Source organism: Chelonia mydas, chromosome 1, assembly GCF_015237465.2.
Source record: "Chelonia mydas isolate rCheMyd1 chromosome 1, rCheMyd1.pri.v2, whole genome shotgun sequence".
NCBI lineage: Eukaryota > Metazoa > Chordata > Testudines > Cheloniidae > Chelonia > Chelonia mydas.
Genome location: NC_057849.1, coordinates 9,663,048 through 9,682,499, shown reverse-complemented (window position 1 = coordinate 9,682,499; position 19,452 = coordinate 9,663,048). Strand labels below are relative to the sequence as shown.

At 52.7% G+C, this 19,452-nt stretch overlaps 1 protein-coding gene across 1 annotated transcript in view; it reads right to left on the bottom strand.

The window, feature by feature from the left end:
- Window positions 1-19,452, bottom strand: part of PDE2A (phosphodiesterase 2A) — a 363,204-nt gene that overhangs the window by 293,654 nt on the left and 50,098 nt on the right. The window lies entirely within an intron of this gene.

Genomic DNA, 19,452 nt, shown 5'->3' with positions numbered 1-19,452 from the left:
AAGAAACGAGATGGAAATGGAGAAGCGATGCAGTGCCAAGACCCTCCCCTTTAACTGGGAAGTCAATGGGAGTTTTGCCCAAGTGAGGAATGAATAGGGGAAATGACCCCTTCATGGGGGGCGTGACCTTGGGATCTTCAGCACTGCAGCTCGGACACCTACCCTGTGAGCTGGAAAAGCAGCTCTGCCAGCTGGTAGCGGAAGTAGACTGATATCTATTAGGAATGTGGGAAATGCAGGTAGCTACACCTCCCCGGCGCCAAATCCACCCCTCATGGACGCCTGCAGGGTAATTGTTGGCTTGTTACTATCTGGTTCCGTCCTGCCCCCTTGTGGTCATTTACGAATCACTGGCACGTCTTGCACAGAGGGGTGTTAGTGTGGGGCTCTGGGAGACGGACCAACCCCACCGTATGCGCAGGGCCGGGGAACCCAGCGGGATGAGGGATGCCGCAGGGAAGTATAAAGTCAGCAGCCTTTGGTAATGACAGGGCTGCTGTGAATCCCCCCACCCCACCGCTGGTAATGATAGCCCCCGGCAGGTAACTGCAGCATCACGGCCACTGAAATCACCAGCTTCCACTGCAGCCCCGCGGGGAGATTGCCACCCAAGGCAAGTGCTCTGGCAGGCGGCTGGTTGAGCAGAGATGGCACCAGGGAGTGATTTCCAGCTAAGGGGACTAACCAGCTGGCAGGGAGAGTAAAGGTAAGGAAAGGCAGGTGTCTTGGGGACGTGATGCTGCCCAGTGCAGGAGCACAAGGTGGAGGTGAGGTCAGGGAAGCCCAGTCCTGCACAGTTGGGAGTCCGGCTGCAGGGCCACCAAGGAAAGGGGACTGAAGAGGAGATGTCAGAACTAAACACCTCAATAGGAAGGACAAGGAGCATCCTCGGAGGTGCCCGTCTCCCACCCTGCCCCCTGAGGTAGGCAGGGGGTGTGAGATTCACTCCCGTTCCATGCACCGGACTCTGCCCTGCACTCCCCCCGTGTGCCAGGCAGCACAGCTGCCTTGGGCTGCGTGCACGTGTATGGGGCAGTGCCAGCCTGTCTGCAGCCGAGCCGGAGCTTTCGCGGCTGCCTGAGGAGCTGGGGTGTGGCAGCGTGCCCCCCAGGGCACTGGGGCCGGGGCAGACTCAGTGGGTTTTTTATGGTGGTTATTTGTCTAATGTCTTTCAAAGAGAGGCGGGTTTCTTTCTGCTCGCATTTTGCATTAGAGATTCCGGTCTTGCCTCTCCTGTGTTCCCTTGAGGACTCTGTGGCTGACGGGAGAACTTGTAGGCTCATGACATCAAAGGCACTAAGCAAGCTTTTTCATTGGCTGGGGGAGTGACGTTCATTCAGACCATTGAGCGTGCTTTTCCAGTGATGCTTATTTAACTCCAAGGCCTCAGACACGCTTGGGAGAGAAGGTGTCTGTGTTAAAGATCCCACCCACCTCCTTGAGTGGAAAGCAGCGAAAGCTCACAATGGACATCATCACCAAGACCTCCAGTGAGTTATCCACCAAAGCCAGACTTGACAATCTAAAGTTAAAAAACAAGCAGAAAGAAATCTACTTTCAGGCCTTCTCTTTCTGCCCCACAAAGTCGCCCAAAAGCAAAACATAAACACAACCTTCCCACTCCCTCTAGAAGTTCACCTTCAAGACAGCAGGTTGCCTTATTGGAGATGGCCCCTTCACCATGAAACCTGTCCTAAGATACAGCAACTGTATGTGCCGTGACCATGAATGCACCACAGAGGCTGCTGCTGCTGCCGAGCTTTGCCAGCTGCCCCCCGGCAGAGCCAGAGCAGAGTATGCTCGGGACATGGGAACATGCCGCCCCGCCTGGAGCAGGGCCAGCACGCCTGGCAAAGGCGGGGGGGATGGAAATGGAACACGGCACGGCAATTACCAGCTCTGGCAGCATTATTGTAAATCATGTTAGATCAGGGAAGTTTCATTAAGCCAGGTGCAGCCAGTCGGCAGCCCGGGGGACACAGCCAGCAATGTGATTGCCAGCTCTTGTGCTGTGCTGCCCTGCCTCCGGCTGTGCCCAAGCCATACCCCGGAGCGGGGACAGAGATATGAGTGCCACGGAGGGGAAACAACGGGCCAACCACCCTGAACTCTCCTTCCACCCACACCACGGGCCCGATCCAACATCCAGAGCTCTCCCGCTGCCATCAGTCGGCTAGGGAATGGAAGGGGGAGCTAAGGCCCCCTGGGTTTCTGGTTGTGACTAGAGGTGACGAGATGGAATTGATCAAAGGTGGCTCTCCTGTCTCCCCAAGGGGAGCGGGGGGTAGCCGCAGGGCTGGGGTTGTCTAAACTGAAGTTGGCAATGCCCCGTAGAGCAGGCTGAGGAACGCTGGGAGAGCCAGCAGGCCGTGAGGAGCTGTGTGGCCCCGGGAGATGGGCTGGGAGAGCCAGCCGGTCTTTCCCACCTGTAGCGTCTCTGATTTTACGAAACACCTGCTGCTCAGGTGGAGAATGGCCAGGCAACAGTGGCAGCTGATTGCAGGGTTTTGCTTCCCTAGACTAAGCTCAGGACCCCCCGGTGCTGTGTTCCAGCTGACTAAAAAACCCTATTCTGCTTTGAAAAGCCTGCCCGGTCTCATATACTTTGATCCCCGAAGAGGGCAAAAAGTCTGTGGCCAGGACACTCTCTCAGTTGGACTCACTGGGCAGAGCTCATGGTGTGAACCAGGAATGCTGGAGCCCAGAGGCTGCTTCAGAGGCAGTGAAGTCACGTGGCCAACTCTGAGGGAAGAGCGGGACCCCTTGGGGGGTCTGGCCCACGGCAGGGTTCCTCCAGGGGGCTGTTGAAAAGCTGGGGCGTAGCACCGCTCCTCTCAATCTGTGAGCCCTGCACACTGGCTGGCACATCCCTGCTCACCAGCGGGGAGAAATGATTCGTCACATTTGTCTGGCGCACAGGCAGGGCCCTGGAGGGTCGCCCCGCGACGGGAAGGACAGCGATGGTGGCAAACAGGCAGAATGTACGTGGGAAATATCCACCCCACCGCGCCTTGGCTGGGAGGAGCCCTCTGACGCTGTCTGTTGAGTTGGGCTGAGCGCCTTTGGCCGTGCAATGGATGCTAGTGTCTCCGTAGATTTACTCCCAGGAAGAAGGGAAGGCGACGCTTGGCCGGATCCCGAGCTGGTATAAATCAGCAATAAAGTCAGTGGAACCAGACTCATTTCCGCCAGCTGAGGCTCTGGCCCTGAGTCTCTCTCCATCCTTCCTTGTCAATTTCAAAGGTCCTCTCCCCTTCCCATCTCCCTGTCTCTGACCCTGTCCTCCCTGTCCTGTCTTCCTCTGTCCCTTGCTCCATTGCATGCCGGCTCAGACCCCACATTTCCTCCCCCGTCACCCCTCCGTACACACGCAAAGCCTGTGATCTGGGGTAAAACACCAGCTTACAGCTGCCAGGGTCAGGCTGGTTTGAAATTCGGGGTTCTTTTCTTTTCTGCCCCAGGGCGTTAAAGCTGGCCTCAGAAATGATGGGCTCTGTAGGGAAGCAGGGGGAGGAGCTGACTAGTTAAACAGCAGTGTTAATGATTGTGAGTGCATGCGGGGTGGCTATTGAAAGCCTCATAAATCTGTTTCATGCAAAAATCTATCCCCGTCAATGCACTCCGCTCCTCAAGAGCATTTGGTAGCTTTGTGTGCCAGGCATGCCTGACCCGAATCCTTTCAGGGTGGAGAGGGGCCGTTTAGGTCCCTCTAACATAACCCAGGCTCCTTCACGGGCCTGACTCATATTTCACTTGCTTCAAGGAAATGGAGCGAGGGGCATTATTTAGATGGGGAGACAGTGCGTCCAGGAGCTAGGATGTTGCACTTGGCATTAGAAGGCCTGGGTCTATTCTTGGCTTTGCTACTGACTCACTGTATAACCTTAGGGGGCTGGCCGGCTCTCTGTGCCTCAGTTTCCCCATCTGTAACATGGGGAGTTACCCACCTTTCTAAAGTCTTTGAGATCTCCGCTAATTTATACTCACCCTGCTACTGTTCTGACCTGGTCGCTCCTTGTGCTGACACACATGGCACCACCAGATTCAGGAAGGTGGTGCATTAGGCCTGAAGACTACCCCAGCAGAGCTAGGAGAGCTGACAATCTAAAGAGACAAGCAACACAAGCCGGGAACTGGTAACAGGCGCTGGAAGGCTTCCCTTCTATGAGACGGGTTTGCACCCCACTTACGGCGGTAGTCACGGGAAGTTATTACTCTCTGACAATGTGTCTGCGAAAGGAGTTGATGGTCCCAGACCCAGTCCTACTCGGCGGGCTGGGATGCTGGCCCCCTTGACTTCAGTGTGGCTGGGATTCCACCCCAGGTCCCTAACACACACACTGACGCTTGCATTGAAAGTCTCAGCAGAATGGCCCACAGACAAGGAATTCCCACCTCTGGGGCAGAGGCAGGGCCAGCAGTCATGGGTGGCTGCATCTGCTGGGTGGATAAACAAAGGTGTTATTTCTCCAGAGATGTGAACCTGGCACATTCTAAATTCAGCCGGAAATAAATCCATCTGCTCTCTGGCACGCATGCTAATCCCTTCCCCTGGCCAGAGGGGTGCAGTAGAGGGTGGCTGTTGTCTTCGGCACTCAGAGCCGCGGCTGTAAAAGGGCCGCAGGTCCTTCCCGCTGATTGAGAAGCTGTCCTCCAGGGAATTACCGAGATTGGGATCTTGGCTCTTTCCAGGCGAGGTGGAGACGGCTGCGAATCAATATCCATTTCGCTGCTCATGAAGGAACAAAGCCAGGCATTCGTTCCAGCCCACTTGTTGCGGGGGCGCGGTCGGATTGCAGAATGATTGACCATCTTCCTAATAGATCACACGGAGAGGAGACCTTTCGCTCGGAAGGGTGCAAATCATTGTAAACAAGACGGATCATTTGACCGGGCAGTGAAATGCAGCTGACTCTGGGGTAGAGCGTGGGGAATGTGTAACAGCATGACTCCATAGGGGCAGCGAAATCACACCAGGGATAGATATGGCCCCCAATATGTCTATGAAAGACACAGCAATTTGCCACTTGCCACCTATTCGGTGGCGCTTCCACAGGCCCAGCAGCTGGGCAAGGGTCTGTGTCTTCACTCACGCTCTGCCCAGATAGCAATAACATGTCGATCTGGCATCAGAAGCATTAGGGGCCCTTGTTGCTTAGCTACAGGCAGCTCAGGAGGTGCACGATCAATACTTCTTAGTCTAAGAGGCTCATTCTGTGTTACCCGGCTCGTTCTTCAGGCGCAGAGAAACCAATATTCCTTTCCCTTGGAAAGAGGGTTCCCGTCCAGCTAAAGAGAGCAACCAAGTGAATAAATGGAGTTGTGTTTCTTGCATGTGTTTAAAACATGCCCATGCCTTTGTTGATTTTTACTTTAGAAATACCAAGCCTTGTCTTTGCTGTTCCTCGGGAGGTCTCCTTGGAGGAATGGGGAACTGGAGACTTTGTCAGCCCTCAGTTGAAAGCGCAGGGGGAGAACGAATCTTTAACAAAAAGATCTTTCTCCCTCACGGTTTTTGGGCGTTTGAGTTAAATAGGAATCCCCATGGAACAAAGCCGCCTCTAAAACAATCTAGCATTTCATAATCCCTGCCACATTTCAATGGCTGAGGTCTCACTTCCCTGGCACTTGCAGTATCAGAATCCAGACTCCCCACAGAATCTTCCAGGAAAACCACGATAGCCTCGTCTTGAATTTCTACTGTAAAATAATTAGAAGAAAACCCCTTCTTGGAGACAAACAAACAAAATGTTACAGGCCTTCGTTAGTCACCAAGGAGAAGCAAAAAGAGCCACCAGTCCAGTTATTTTTCTTGTAGTGGGTCACTTTTAAATAGGGTGACCATGTGTCCCATTTTGGCCTGGCCAGTCCTCTTTTTAAGCCCTGTCCTGGGTGTCCTGGGTTGTTTTTCCCCCCCAAAATGGGGGATTTGTCCTGTTTTCTCTAATGATCAGTTGTCAAGAGCAAATGGGACAAATGCTCAGTTTTGCCAAAAAAGTGGGGCATGCCCCCCTAGTGGGTGTGGAGGAAAGTTTGGGGGGAGGGGGAGGGGAACAGCAATGCCACTGATGCCAAGGGGCTCAGGCCAGCCGTGCACATGGGAGGGGGGCACCCAAAGGCCAGCCTTGTGCATGGGACGGGGCTGAGGCGAGCAGCATGCGGGCCGGCCCCGCACGTGGGAGGGGTTTGGCTCAGGTGGGCAGCGCGGGCCAACGCTGCATGCGGGAGTGGAGGGGGGGCGGTGCTCGGGCCAGCCCCGCATGGTGTCCTGTTTTCCCGTTGGGAAATATGGTCAGCCTCCCTTTAAGAGTCACTCATTCCAGAGCCATCACATTTAAAAAAAAAAAATCCTACAACAAACGGCCCTTGTTTTGGGTGATATTTGGCATAGGGCACCAGGCCCTACGACGGCAGCAGCGGCCCCGCAGGACACACAGACATATCAGCACATCACGGACAACCGCAAAGATTCAAACATCAGGCCTCAAAAATCAAGAAAAACTTACCAAAAGACTGGCAGTGCCTGTTGATTGACACTGAGCCGCAAAACTAGAAGCCATGCGTAACGAGCGTGACGTCGTGTTTCGTTACAATCTCAGCTCTCCGGGCAGGTGGAGCAAAAGTCGGGGTGAGCCTAAATTGCAGCCCCGGGGGGGGATTTCTGGTGTCTGCCTGTGTCCGTCCGTCGGCACTAAAGCTACAGGCCTCCAGTAGGTGTAGCCCATTGTCTTACATTTAGATTTCGGGATTTGGCTCCGCCTGTGACAGGCGACAGCAGCTGCGAAGTTTGCATCCTATTCAGGGGGAGATTTTGGTGCGGGCCACTGGAAATATCTGAGCTGTCCTTTTGCTACCACGAGGTGTGAACTTAAATAGCCAGTAGAGGGCAGATTTTTGGTGTAGCTGCTGGTGAAGGGGCCGTGACGGCTCAGGTCTCCAGTGTGAAGCGACGACACGCCGCACCTGATCTCTCTTTGCCACCATCCTTCTTACTAGGCTGTGAGCAGGGGTTGGCAGATAATGGGCCAGACTCTCAGCTGGTGTAGGCCCATCTCCCTCTAGTGCTTCCTGTGGGGTGTGGGGTTGGGCCAATAGGACCTGGCCCAGTGAGAACCATCGTCCATCCTGCAGTGTGGCCTTGATGCCAAAGCACTGGGGTAAACCTCAGGTGAGCTGGGTTCTAGTCCCAGTTCTGCTACTGGGTGAGCTTGGGCAAATCACTTCCCTGTTCTGTGCCTCAGTTTCCCTATCTGTAAAATGGGGCTCATGATAGTGAGTGTTTTGTGATCTACTGATGCAAAACACTAAAGAGAGGCCGGTATTAATGCAGCTCAAAGCAGTGGGTGGACAGCGGTGTTCCCATCCAGCCCGATTCATTTCAGAATTGCCGAGGAGATACTGATGTCAGTGGGAGTTGTGTGGCTAAAAAATCCTTCACTTAGCTTCGAAAATCACCACTTTAATAGGAGCGAAGAAGCACTTGCAGCAGGAGAAAGTGGCTCCCGGGGGAGCACATGGTTAGCAGTAAGCGGTGTGACTAACGAACGGACTGCACAGAATACATCTCTGGCAAACCACTCCGCCCACCACTGAAATGCAGTCAGCTCTGAGGCAGAACGGGGAAGTTCTCTAACAGCTGACAGCAAAGCTACATGCCAGTTTACCACAGGAGGCGAAGAGCCAGCTGGAATGGTAGGGGCGATTCAGCAGGCTGAATGTAATCACAAATACAGGGCTGCTGGCCAAATTCCAGGTTAATACGCCAGCCCTTCCTATAAGCACTCTGGATTCTTTACTGATCCCAAGTGGTCAAGACCTCAGTTTTCTGCTGTAACTGAAGACCACCCTCCAGCACCGCGCTGTGGTACTGGCTCAGCAATGCCGCCTCCGTCGATCCTGGAGGTCTCCCATCCATGCGGTGGCAATTTCTGCTCTCATGTTGCGTTTAGCCAGATGATCTCCACTGATTTCAACAGAGTGACTCCCTGCTCATCCTGCTTTGAGAAGAGGGAGACTCAGGCTCTCTGTATCCCTGGCCAGCCACAAACCTTCGCCTACAAGCGAGATGCTACACGCTAATCCCACCTGAGCCAGTGTCATCCCCAGAAATGAGCCTCTCGCGGTACTGATTCACCTGGGGCTGCGGGATGCCACACTTGTGATAAACCCGTATCTTACACGACGCTACTGCGGCCATTTGGAAGCTGCCTAGACTTTATCACCAGGCTTATATATTTATGCTGCCTGCTGCCAGCGGTATCTCAAATGATAGCTCCATGGTTAATAGAACATCAAAGAGCCTCTGTAAACCTTTGCATTGTACCTTTCCTCTAATCTGTTCCAAACCTTCGCATTGTACCCTTTGCTCTCATCTGTTCCATTGTCGAGGAGACGCCAGGGAATCTTCCCAATAGAACAGTTTCCTTCCTATCCCAGCATCTACACCCATCTACTTGCCTATGAAACTCAGCCAATAGCCGGGGGCCACCAGAGACACAGAGCCCACAGGCTCATTCTCCAGAAGGGTCTGTTTGTTTTTCTTACCAGGGGCGAGATTTTATGTTCTGACAGAGGCAAAGAAAATGAACATGGCTTCCTGTTTACACAGTGCTGGACTCCCAAACTGCTTTACAAAGGATCATCCAGACTGTACCTATAGGCTGTGAACCATGCAACACTGAAAGGCAGCCACCTCTGGGCAGAACACAACAGCTGTGACATACCCAGTGTTATACACTGTTTAATAAAGAGTTTGTACAGTGCCTGGCTCAGGGAGGCCCTGATGGAAGCCCATGGGCACTACGCTAATAAAAATAATAATAGAGAATAGGAAGTTAGTAACTAGCTGATCTCATTGGATCTGTAGGGGAAGTAGGGAAGGAGAGCTGGAATGTGCATGGGATATTGGGGTTAGCTGGCTTCTCAAGAGTTCTGATGGACGATCATCGCAACGAGACAGATGGATACACATCTGAAGACTTCGCTTTTTGGTCCCATTTGAGATGGTAACACCAGGACCCTGTACAGCATCCCTACCGCTGTGCCGGGGCATTAGATCAGGACTGATGCCGATAGAAACAGCACCGTCTCTGGGTCACTAACTCCTGGCTTTTCCCTAGCAATCTCCCATCCAACTAAACCCTGCCCGATGAAGACAAATCAGCTCAGCCTGGCAATGCTGTATTCCTCAGCTGTTAAAAAGACAAACCCGCTGGAGGAATTGACCATAGAACCAACCGCAAGAGCAGCAGAGCACTGGACTCAATCAGACAGTCAGGCGACCGCAAGGAAATTAAGACACCGTGAAGCATGGAAGCTATCTCCAGGCCACAGGAAGTCGACAGCCCCATTTCTTTTATAAACAGCAGCCTCCATTTGTGTACCCTCCCAACAACTGAGGCGTTTGCAGCTGGAAACCTGCAGGGGCAGAAAGGGAAGGCAGGACCAGACAGAGCTGGAAAGCCAGCGCCAATGCGATGTGACACATTCATGGGGACCGTGCGACCTTGCCAACCCCAAGGGCTAAAACATCATGAGCTCGGCCCCCCCAGAATCATGACACTGGCTTACAAATCGACAGGTTTTTTAAAGTAATAAATCTGGGGTTCTGTTTATTAGCCTTCTGGGGTTGAGCCCTTAGGGGGCATGTGTTTTCAAGCTTTTTGCCCAAGTTGTGAGGGCCAGAAACTTACTTTAAAAAAAAAAAACCATAAAGCAGAAGTTCCCCATAAATCAAATGACTCCAGGAGCTGGGGCATTTGGTAAAACACCAAATATCATCAGATTTATAATAAAATTTCAGGAGTTGGCCATGCTAACCACGTGAAAGCCACAGTATATGAGACCTGGACCAGCCGTGACATATACGATCAAGGAAGTGAAATGTATAAGTAGGCCCTTTAATAAGCAGATAGGGACCTGCGGCATGGAGTTCCGAGGCGCCAACATGCTGGGGGAAGGGGAGGCTGGTTCCAGCTGAGGCCCTTCTCTGATAATAAGGACGCTGAGCCCTGTAACTTCACCCCCTTTGGGAGGAGTCAGGTACCGAGAACACTCCCACCCGTGTGGAAGCACAGCCACTCCCTTTGCTCTCCTAGAAGGTCTCAGTTGGAGCAGCTGGGCCTAGCCAGGTGAGAGCAGGTAGCCACGGTACGTGCATGACTCCTTTACCAGGTGATGAATAATAAAGGCTGCCTGTATGAGCCGGGAACAGCCAGCTCTGGCTTCTAAGGACCCTGCCTCAATCAGCCCCGACTACCCTCCAGGGAGAGGGTAGAGCGGAACCCAGGAATGGTGGCAGATGGGCCCTGTACGACAGAGCATTCTCTAACGCTGAGCGAGATCCCTGCCGGTACAAGGGGGTCTTACAGTTCTGCCTGGGAGAGAGAGAGAACAGGTGACACGCAGGCGGCTGGAGGGAAACGGATGAGCAGAGACGCCGACCATGCAAAGAGGGCAGAGCCGCATCAGGATTTCGTGAGCAACAATCAGACATTTGGGCTGCGCAACTGGTCGTGTCTCCAGGTCTGACCCAGTCTGGCTGTTCTTATGCACTGGACACCAGGTGGTGAAGTGGACGCTCCAAGCCTATGGCTCACTTATCCACCCTAGATGTTGCCGTAAATGGCCAATCCACCTTTCAGTCTATTCCTTCTCTGCCCATGGCAGTTGGCTTCCTGCCTGGAATCTGCACATTAAGGAGTTTGTGATGGAACCAGGGATCTGAACCCAGATCTTCTGACTCCCTATCGAGCATTTCGAGACAGACTCTGCTTTTCTCGGACACAGCCACAAGCCACCTAGAGACAGAGGTTTAGTCGCGGGAAGAAAACGCACAAACCCCAACTCCTGAGCCCGACACTATATATTTAAATCAAAATTCAACCTCCTGCCCTCAGCGTCCGCAGTGGGAAAGTAATGGATTGCAGAAAGTTATTCAAGAGGGCTAATTCCAGAGGGAACTAAGAAGCTAATCACTTGTTGAAATCTAAATTGACTCCTGCTATGGGGCTTTGGTCAGCTGTTTCCTGGGAGCTGATGAAGCAGAATCACTGGGGAGACAGTGGTGCTCAGATTCATTAAAATTCCACAGTCTGGGAAATAAGAAAACCATTTGCTGAGGCCCTGGCCATATGATTGAACAGGACGGAAGGTGCTCTAGCCTCTGCCTGGCAATGGAAATTCGCTCTTTCTAGAGGATGTGTTGGAAGGAGGAACACAGGGGAAGAAGCTGGGAAATGGGAAATTTCTTTTGCTAACTTCAATACTTTGTATCCCCGTGGGCCAGATTTGTACCAGATGGATGCAAACTTGCGTGTGAAATGATTGAGGAGGAGGAGGAGTATTATGGTAGTTCTTAGGGAATGCATCTGAGATCATGGTCCCACGTGTCAGGTGCTGTACAAACGCATGATAAGCGTGGTTCTCAACCTGCGGCTCGTTGGCTGCTTGCGGCCCAATCAGCACATACGTGCGGCCCATGTGACATCCTCAGGACCATGCAAATAGTATATATATTGTGCGGATGCAGCCCACATAACATAACACACAGAGAGCTGCAGATACGGCCCACAATGATAAATAGGTTGAGAACCACTGGTCTAAACTGACCAAGACAGGAATAGATTAGCATTCCCCCTTGAACTGAAAGTCCCAGATTGTCAAAGATATTTAAGCTCCTAACTCCCATTGGGAGCCTAAATACCTTTGACAATCTGGGCCTAGGTGACTTGTCCAAGGTCAAGCAGAGAGTCAGTGTCAGAGCTAATACCTGAACCCACATCACCGGAGTCCTAGCCTTGTGCTTTAACCCGGAGAGCATGCTTCCAGCTGCAGAGTACCATCAGCTTCTGCTCCAGATGGCGCAATGTCCTTGCTCTTTTAGACAGCGGTAAGCGCTCTGGGGCAAGATCCATCTTTTTGTTCTGTGTCTGCATTGCGCCTGGTCCTTGCCTGGGGCTCCCAGGCCCTACAGAAATACACATAAATCATAATAATAGGCCCAATCCCACTCTTGAACTCAATGGAATTGCAATCGCAGAGAAGTGGTGGAATAAAATTAAACTCAAGGGCCCATCAATGAGCGTTTGCTTAACAAAAGTGGCCAGCTAGTAAAAGTGGAGCAGAAATGTGCTCCGAGTGATTTGAAAGAAAAGTCCCGTAAATCTTTAATAACAATTACGTGATGCTGAAATTATCCACTTTTTGCAAAAGCTCCTTAACAGGGCTCACGGGTTCCCTCTTCGATCATACGCAGAAACCATCTGAAATCACAGTCTCATCTTTATTACAGCTGTGAAAGTGAGCAGATGCTGGGAATGAGCGACAGGGGATGGATCACTTGATGATTATCTGTTCTGTTCACTCCCTCTGGGGCACCTGGCATTGGCCACTGTCAGAAGACAGGACACTGGGCTAGATGGATCTTTGGTCGGACCCAGTCTGGCTATTCTTATGAACAGGTCAGATTCTCAGCTGGTCTACAAGGGCACAGCTGAGGAGCCAGCCCAAAGGTTTCCCAATGCCATAAATTCTTCCATTCGGATTTGTTTGTTTGGATAACCCAAGAATAAGGATCTCAGCATTTCAGTCCCAGTAACGTTCATTTCATTAACAATGCATCTGTATTTGTGGCTCCAGTGCAAATATTGCCCGCATGCCTGAACCTTCCATCCTTGCTCCGGGGATTGATACTTTATGAAATATAAGGGGATGAGTCATGTGAAAACTCTTCCACTTCATTCTCATTCATTTCCCAGGTTGAATGAACCTGCGGCTTTCTACCTCAGGTGAGCATCTCACTGCGGGGAGTAATTTAGATATTTATACCACACTCACGGCTGCAGCATCTGCCTGCTTGCCTTGATTTCACTACCCCCTGGCCCACTGCTGGGAAGAGGTGACTGTTACAGAGCGGGGTTCCCTTTCATCTGGCTGCTGATCCCCTTATGGAAGTGGGCTTGGAATACAGGTAATTTACCAGTGAGAAGTAGTCAGGGGCACAACAGTTTATGCACTCAGTTATTTTGGTGATAAATGCTGTATAAAAGGGCCTGAATGAAACCCCCCAGATCCAAGGAGTCCTGAACTTTGGTGGGGTATGAAATCACATTTTGCAAATGGTCTGTATCTTTACAGTGGCAAGTTAGGGCAGTCTTTGGGCTGCTCTAATTTGCACCGTGGGCATCTTGGCAGCGGTTTAGACTAGATGACCCTTGCGGTCCCTTCTAACAGGATAGGGTCTCCTTGTGTCTCCACCTTGATACTTGCAATGAGGTTATGTGCATGCCCTCCCTCCCCCGCAGCGGAGATTCATGCACCGTTAACGCCTCTGGGACTGATCCAACACCTACCGAGGTCAATGAAAAGACTCCCCTTGATTTCAATGGGCCCCGAGGAAAGATAGACCGGAGCCCGATTCTCCCATCACTCACGCTGGGGAAAGTCACTGAAGTCAAGGTAATTAAGCTGGCGTATGTGAGACCAGAATCAGGCCAAAGGACTCACTCCCTGCACCTCTGGCCCTAGCCCTCGTGGAGATGTAACTATTCATGGCTCTGCTGGGCAGGATCATGAGCCCAGCCTGGCTAAGGATCATTCTCCTGTTCCTACTTCACCTGCTGGGAGAGGGTAGAGGGATTTCTTGATTGAAGAGCTTTGTGAAGGGGGAAGCGGTGCCAGCCATTAGTTGGCCGCGATGTGGTGCAGCTGGCTGATGGGCCTGGCTCGGAGTCAACACAAGTGGGAAGCATCTTCTCCGGCGCCCGCCGTGCTCTCTCCTGCTCCTTGCTGCTCCAGAGGAACAAAGCAGCAGTGAATTCTCCTCCGCTCTCGGAGCCGCATGCCCCGGGCCAGCTGCCTGGATGTACAACACCCACCCGCGTGGGCTTGAGATGCTCAGCTTCATCCTGGGATCTGGCAGGAGCTGGGTGAAAGGAGATAACAGCAAATATGCCTGTCCCATGGGCAGCACCAGAGGATCTCCAAGCGCACTGCAAATGAGCGACACCCCGGCCCTCCCCCGAGAGGTGGGTACGAATGTCCCCATTTCACAAGTGGGGAAACTGAAGCACGGAGGCCAAGCCAGGAAGAGAACCCAGGCCCCCTGGCTCTCATTACTACTCTGTGTATTATTGTAGGGCCTAGAGGCCCCAGCCAGGAGCAGCGGCCTAGATGCTATATGTACAGATAGCTCTTTGGCGACAGGGGCTGTCCTTTGCTTGTGGCCTAAACAGCTACAGGGTGGAAGGAGCCGGTACTCGGACAAGTGGCAGAGGCAGGATTAGAACCCAGCCCCCTTGCTTCACTGCTTGCATGCACTTGCCCTGGGAGCCTTGTCTCCGTTTACTCCCACAGCCGAGCGACACCTGTCGCTCCTCACAAAAAACAAACCCCACGCTGCGTCTTGCCGCACAGCACCGTCTACGTCCTGCGTTCCTTCCGGCGCTGGGATCCGAGCTCCAGGGACAAAGGGCTGGGCTCTTGCCCCTTGTGTAGATCACGGCGGCGCAGACAAAGCGGTAGGGGCTTTCCGAGAGCAGAGCGCCTGACCTGCCGTCGCGTTACCCTCGGGGAGGTCAGTCACTTCCCCCCACCCCCCTGGCCGTGGTAGCCTTTCACACGCACTTGGCCAGCGTCTGCCCCCTGCCTTGGCTGATTTACAAAGCCACTGGATCTGGGCGCCTGAGAATTACCCCTCCTCAGTTTATATATCCCATAACCCCTCCCGTAGCACTTTTCCTCTCAGCTTGAGGCACAGGGAGACATGGCCCGGGGGAGACAGGGCTCTCGTCAGCCAGGCGTAAAGCAGAGGAGCCATGAGGGGGAAGCTACGACACAGAAGTGAAGTAATGTGGCAAAGGTCATAAGCTGAAGAGCTCCGTTCATCTGACTTTCCGTTGCCAAGAGGCGAGTTCAGTTGGCTTCCGTGCCAATGATGGAACTAAAATGACCCTCAGGCCCTGACCCGTCTAAGATGGGGGAAGTCACACCCCATGGCACGTGCCCTGCTTGTCCCATGGCTAAGCAACACTTTGTAGGGACGGCATGCATCCGATTTGAAGCTCCCAAAGCACTTTGCAAAGGCAGGTAGGTAGCTTTCGTTCCATTTTACCCCTGGGGAAATGGAGACAGAATGGAAGTGATTTATCCAAGGTCACACAATGATCCATGGCCAAAGAGAACCCAAGAGTCCTGGTTACCTGCCCCATCCCCTCACCAGTAGGCCACAGCGGTTGGCAGGGGGCATCGCTCAGCAGGACATAAGAACAGCCATACTGGGTCACCTAGCCCAGTGTCCTGTCTTCCAACAGTGGCCAAAGCCAGGTGCCCCAGAGGGAATGAACAGAACAGGTCATCACCAAGTGATCCATCCCCCGTCAGTCACCAGGATTACATTCACTTCCAACTTGTTGTTTTTGTTTCCTAAAATCACAGCGGTTTTTATCTGTAACTAGAAAATGGGACCAGCTGAGTGAAGTCCAGTGGTGTGCCACCACCTGACAAATAAGTCACGAAGCCCTAACCCGCTCTCGATGGAGACATCTCCGTGTATGTACCAATTAGCTGCAGGAAAGGGGGCGGGGGGGGGGGGGGGAACTTGACGAATGCTTCATCCCAAAGAAGCATTTGGTGAGCCAAATGAATTAGGGAGACAAAGTGGGAGGAGGGTTTCTCTATTATCTCCATTAGATTATTTCCTTTTTAAGAAACAGACTGAGATTCCCCGGAGCAGGCAGCTTCTGCCATTTCGGCTCCACTGTTTTCCAGTCAGGAGAGCTGAGCTCTCTGAAGAGTAACTCCCGCTACCTGGCACTCTGATTTGAATGCCAGTTTGCTCAAGTGTTGATTGCAACAGACAGCCCTACTCCAGGAGCTGGTCTGGGCAGAGGAATCATACCTAGAGGTTCCAGCATGCGCTGACTCAGGAGATCATTTGTCTTCCTTGCTCTGATTTGGAGATGAACTCCTGACATATTAGTCGCAGCTTGAATCTGCCTCTCACCCCAGTGATCTTTTGGGTGGTTTTTATGGCTAAGGCACCAAATTGAGACACCAATGCTCTAGATGAAATTCCCAGCTCTGCCACCGACTCCGTGTGTCAACTTGGGCAAGTCATTTAGGCCTGGATCCATAAAGGGACTTCGGCGTTGCAACGCTCAGCATTGGGGTATCCAGAAAAGTCACAGGAGAACCACCGGCCCTCAAAGCCTGAGCGAGGCACCTTCGCCCCCGCCCCTGGCGAGGCATGGGGAGAGAGAGGCAGCTTTGCTTGTGAGCCACAAAAGCCAGCAGGCAAAGCGGGGAGCCGCCTAAGCTAGCCAAAGGGACATGCTGATGAGATAGGTGTCCTAGCCCCCACCCCACTCCCAGAGCCAGGTACTGAAATCCAGGCTGCAGGGAGGTGCCTGCCTCTACTGAGCAATCCACGTTCCTGGAGTTGGGCAGCTTAAACGCCTAGGCTGCTTCTTGTCGGGATGAGTCTGGGCAGGCGTCGCTCCACGCAAAACAGCCAGAGGAGGCGGCGGTGCCTAACCTGTAGCCCAGTGGTTAGAGTGGTACCTGGGATGTGCGTGATCCTTGTATTCCCCTCTCTCTGCCAGCGGAGTGGGGGGAGGTTTTGAAGAGATCTCCCACCTCTCCGGGAAGCGTTCTGACCACAGCAAGAAGGGATATTCTGATGAAGGACACCCTTGGGCTCTCTTCTTGAAGCCGCTCCATTATTTACCCAATCTGGAAGAGTAACTGTAGCAGGGGAATTGGCCCCAGGTCATGTCCTAGGTGGGTGTGTTAACCACTGGGCTGCAAAGTCGTTTCCCGCTCTCTCTCTCTGGTCCAGCAACTAGTTCAGTATTTAGCCACCATGGAACAGTCATTGGGGAACGAGAGAGAGAGAGAATGACTCTGTAGTGCAGAGGTGAGGGCAGCCCCACAGGAGGTTGAAGACCCAGGGCCCAGTCCTCCTACTCCAGTCATGGTGTACCCACCATGTGCACATTTGTTAATAATAATGGCGTGCATGGCACTGTACACAGAGGTATGAAAGCAAAGTCCTATTTTATTGTTGGGGAAACCGAGGCACCAACATTCTACAGCCCTGGCGCTCCAAATCAGGCAGCAAAATCCATTTTGAAAGGGTGGCCCTAAGTGACCTGCCCCAGGTCAGGCCGGGCCAGCAGCAGAACTGGGGGTAGAATCCGTTTGCCTGACCCCGTCACTATGCCAGTGAGATCTGCCGTGTTATTGCAAAGCATCTGTCCCACATCAAACGCGGAAGGGGTTCTACTAAAAGCAAAGTCTGTTCTCACCTCTAACGCCGCCAGCTGTAGGAGCCACTTCTGACAGACAGACACTCCCCCACCCAGACCGAGTGAGATTCACCGCTCTGGGCTGATGGGAGGGCCAAGGAGCAATAGCCTCCCCCTCTGTGCAAGTCCACAGTGCTCCGGGGCAGTTTGCTTCGGTGGAACACTTCTCTTAGCCTAGGGGCTGGGCTCCAAACTGGGACCTGCTCCTGTGTTACACCCCCTTTGGCGGGATCTGGCTTCTCTGGCTCAGGAGACGATCCAGGGGTATAACGGTAAGTATTAAACACATCAACAGGTGCTTCGGAAGCAATATCAAAACCGCCTGCTCCCCGCCCCCATCAATCCTCCCTGGTAGGCGGAGGCAGGGATCAGCAAGAGGGCGCCTCACTGCAGCTCAGATCTGGGTGCCCCACTTTCCCCTCTTGTTTTAGCACAACGGCGAGGGGACAGGGTCACCGAAGTATCAATCCAGACCCAACGGAATGAAATACAGTCACACGACTGTCACTGCGCCAGGAGGCCACTGAGAGGCCAAGCACAGGTGAGATTCGGAAAGGGATGGGACATTGACATGGATAAAAATATCCAGAGGGACCACAATTAATGACACCAACAATTTTGGCAGGGATATTAAACCTCGCGCTTCGGGGCGTAAGCCAATCTCTAGCTATTGGAGACAAGGCCAAGACCAGCGTGGGGGTAGATAACCCCACATCTGCCACTGCGGGGTTCCGACACCATCGTCTGGCGCTTTGAGGGCAGGACTAAAAGTGGACCTCAGGTCTGATCTAGCCCAGTGGCTCTCAGCCTTTCCAGACTACTTTCAGGAGTCTGATTTGGCTTGCGTACCCCCAAGTTTCACCTCACTTAAAAACAACTTGCTTACAAAATCAGACATAAAAACACAGAAGTGTCACAGCACGCTATTACTGAAAAGTCACTGATTGTCTCATTTTTACTATATAATTATAAAGTAAATCCACTGGAATATTAACAGTGTACTTACATTTCAGTGTACTGTACACAGAGCAGTATAAATAAATCATATGGAATTTTAGTTTGTACTGACTTCGCTAATGCTTTTTATGTAAAACTAGGCAAACAGCTAGATGAGTTGATGTACCCCCTGGAAGACCTCTGTGAACCCCAGGGATACACGTACCCCTGGTTGAGAACCACTGATCTAGCGGCGCCTGTCAATTCCCAGCTAGCTTGAGGCAAAAGACCAGCAGGGGCTGGAGTTGGAGGGGAACTCTCCACGGTGCTGAATGCTGCACAGGAAAACCATGCCTTCTTTTACCAGATAGAAAGGAACTGGAGGAAAGCAGTGCCTCGCCCTCATAGGGTATGTCTGCACTGCACAGCAACCTGGGGGCTGACTCAGGTTTGAGCTCCCTCTTCCGTCCGCACACAAATCTGTCTGACTCGGGCCTTAGAACCCTGCTTAGAGGGTGGGGCAGAGGCTAAGTCTTGCTGTGGATCCAAGCCTTGTCATATTGTAGTGTGGACGCAGCTCAAGCCACAGACCTGGGTCAGAAGCTCTGCGTAGCAAAGTGTGGACTCGTTAGCATGGCCGAGAGATCCAGGCCCAGCACTGTAAGCCCAGGTTTACAACGCAGTTTGGATGCTCAAGCAGCGGGCTTGCAAATACCTAGTCAACAGGCCCAAGTGCCATAGACATGGGTTTAGAGTGCAGTGAAGATGCCCCCGTGGAGGCCCTCTGCAAAGGAAAGGGAGACCAGGCAGGGCAGCTGTCAGCGAGGGGGTGAGGGAAGTGTTTTGAGAGTAATATAGTTAACAGGCTAGGAATAGCGCTGTTCCGTAGGGAGTGAATTCCCAGGCACATCTAGAGCCAACACCCACACTGATTTATCCCCTGAGCTCCAGCAGCCAGCTTCACCCTTGGGATCCTAACAGCCAGGCTGCAGTTCCCTGTAACAGCTGTCCAGTGGCCTGGAGGAGACAAGCTGTATGTTAAGTACATAGAGGGAGCCCCCCGACTTTAGCTCCTTAACCCTGCCACAGATTCCTTGGGTGACCTTGGGCAAGTCACTTCAACTCTCTGCCTCAGTTTCCCACCTGTAAAACATCAGCAATAATCCTTCCTTCCTCTGCTTTGTCCATCTAGACCGTAACCTCCCTGCAG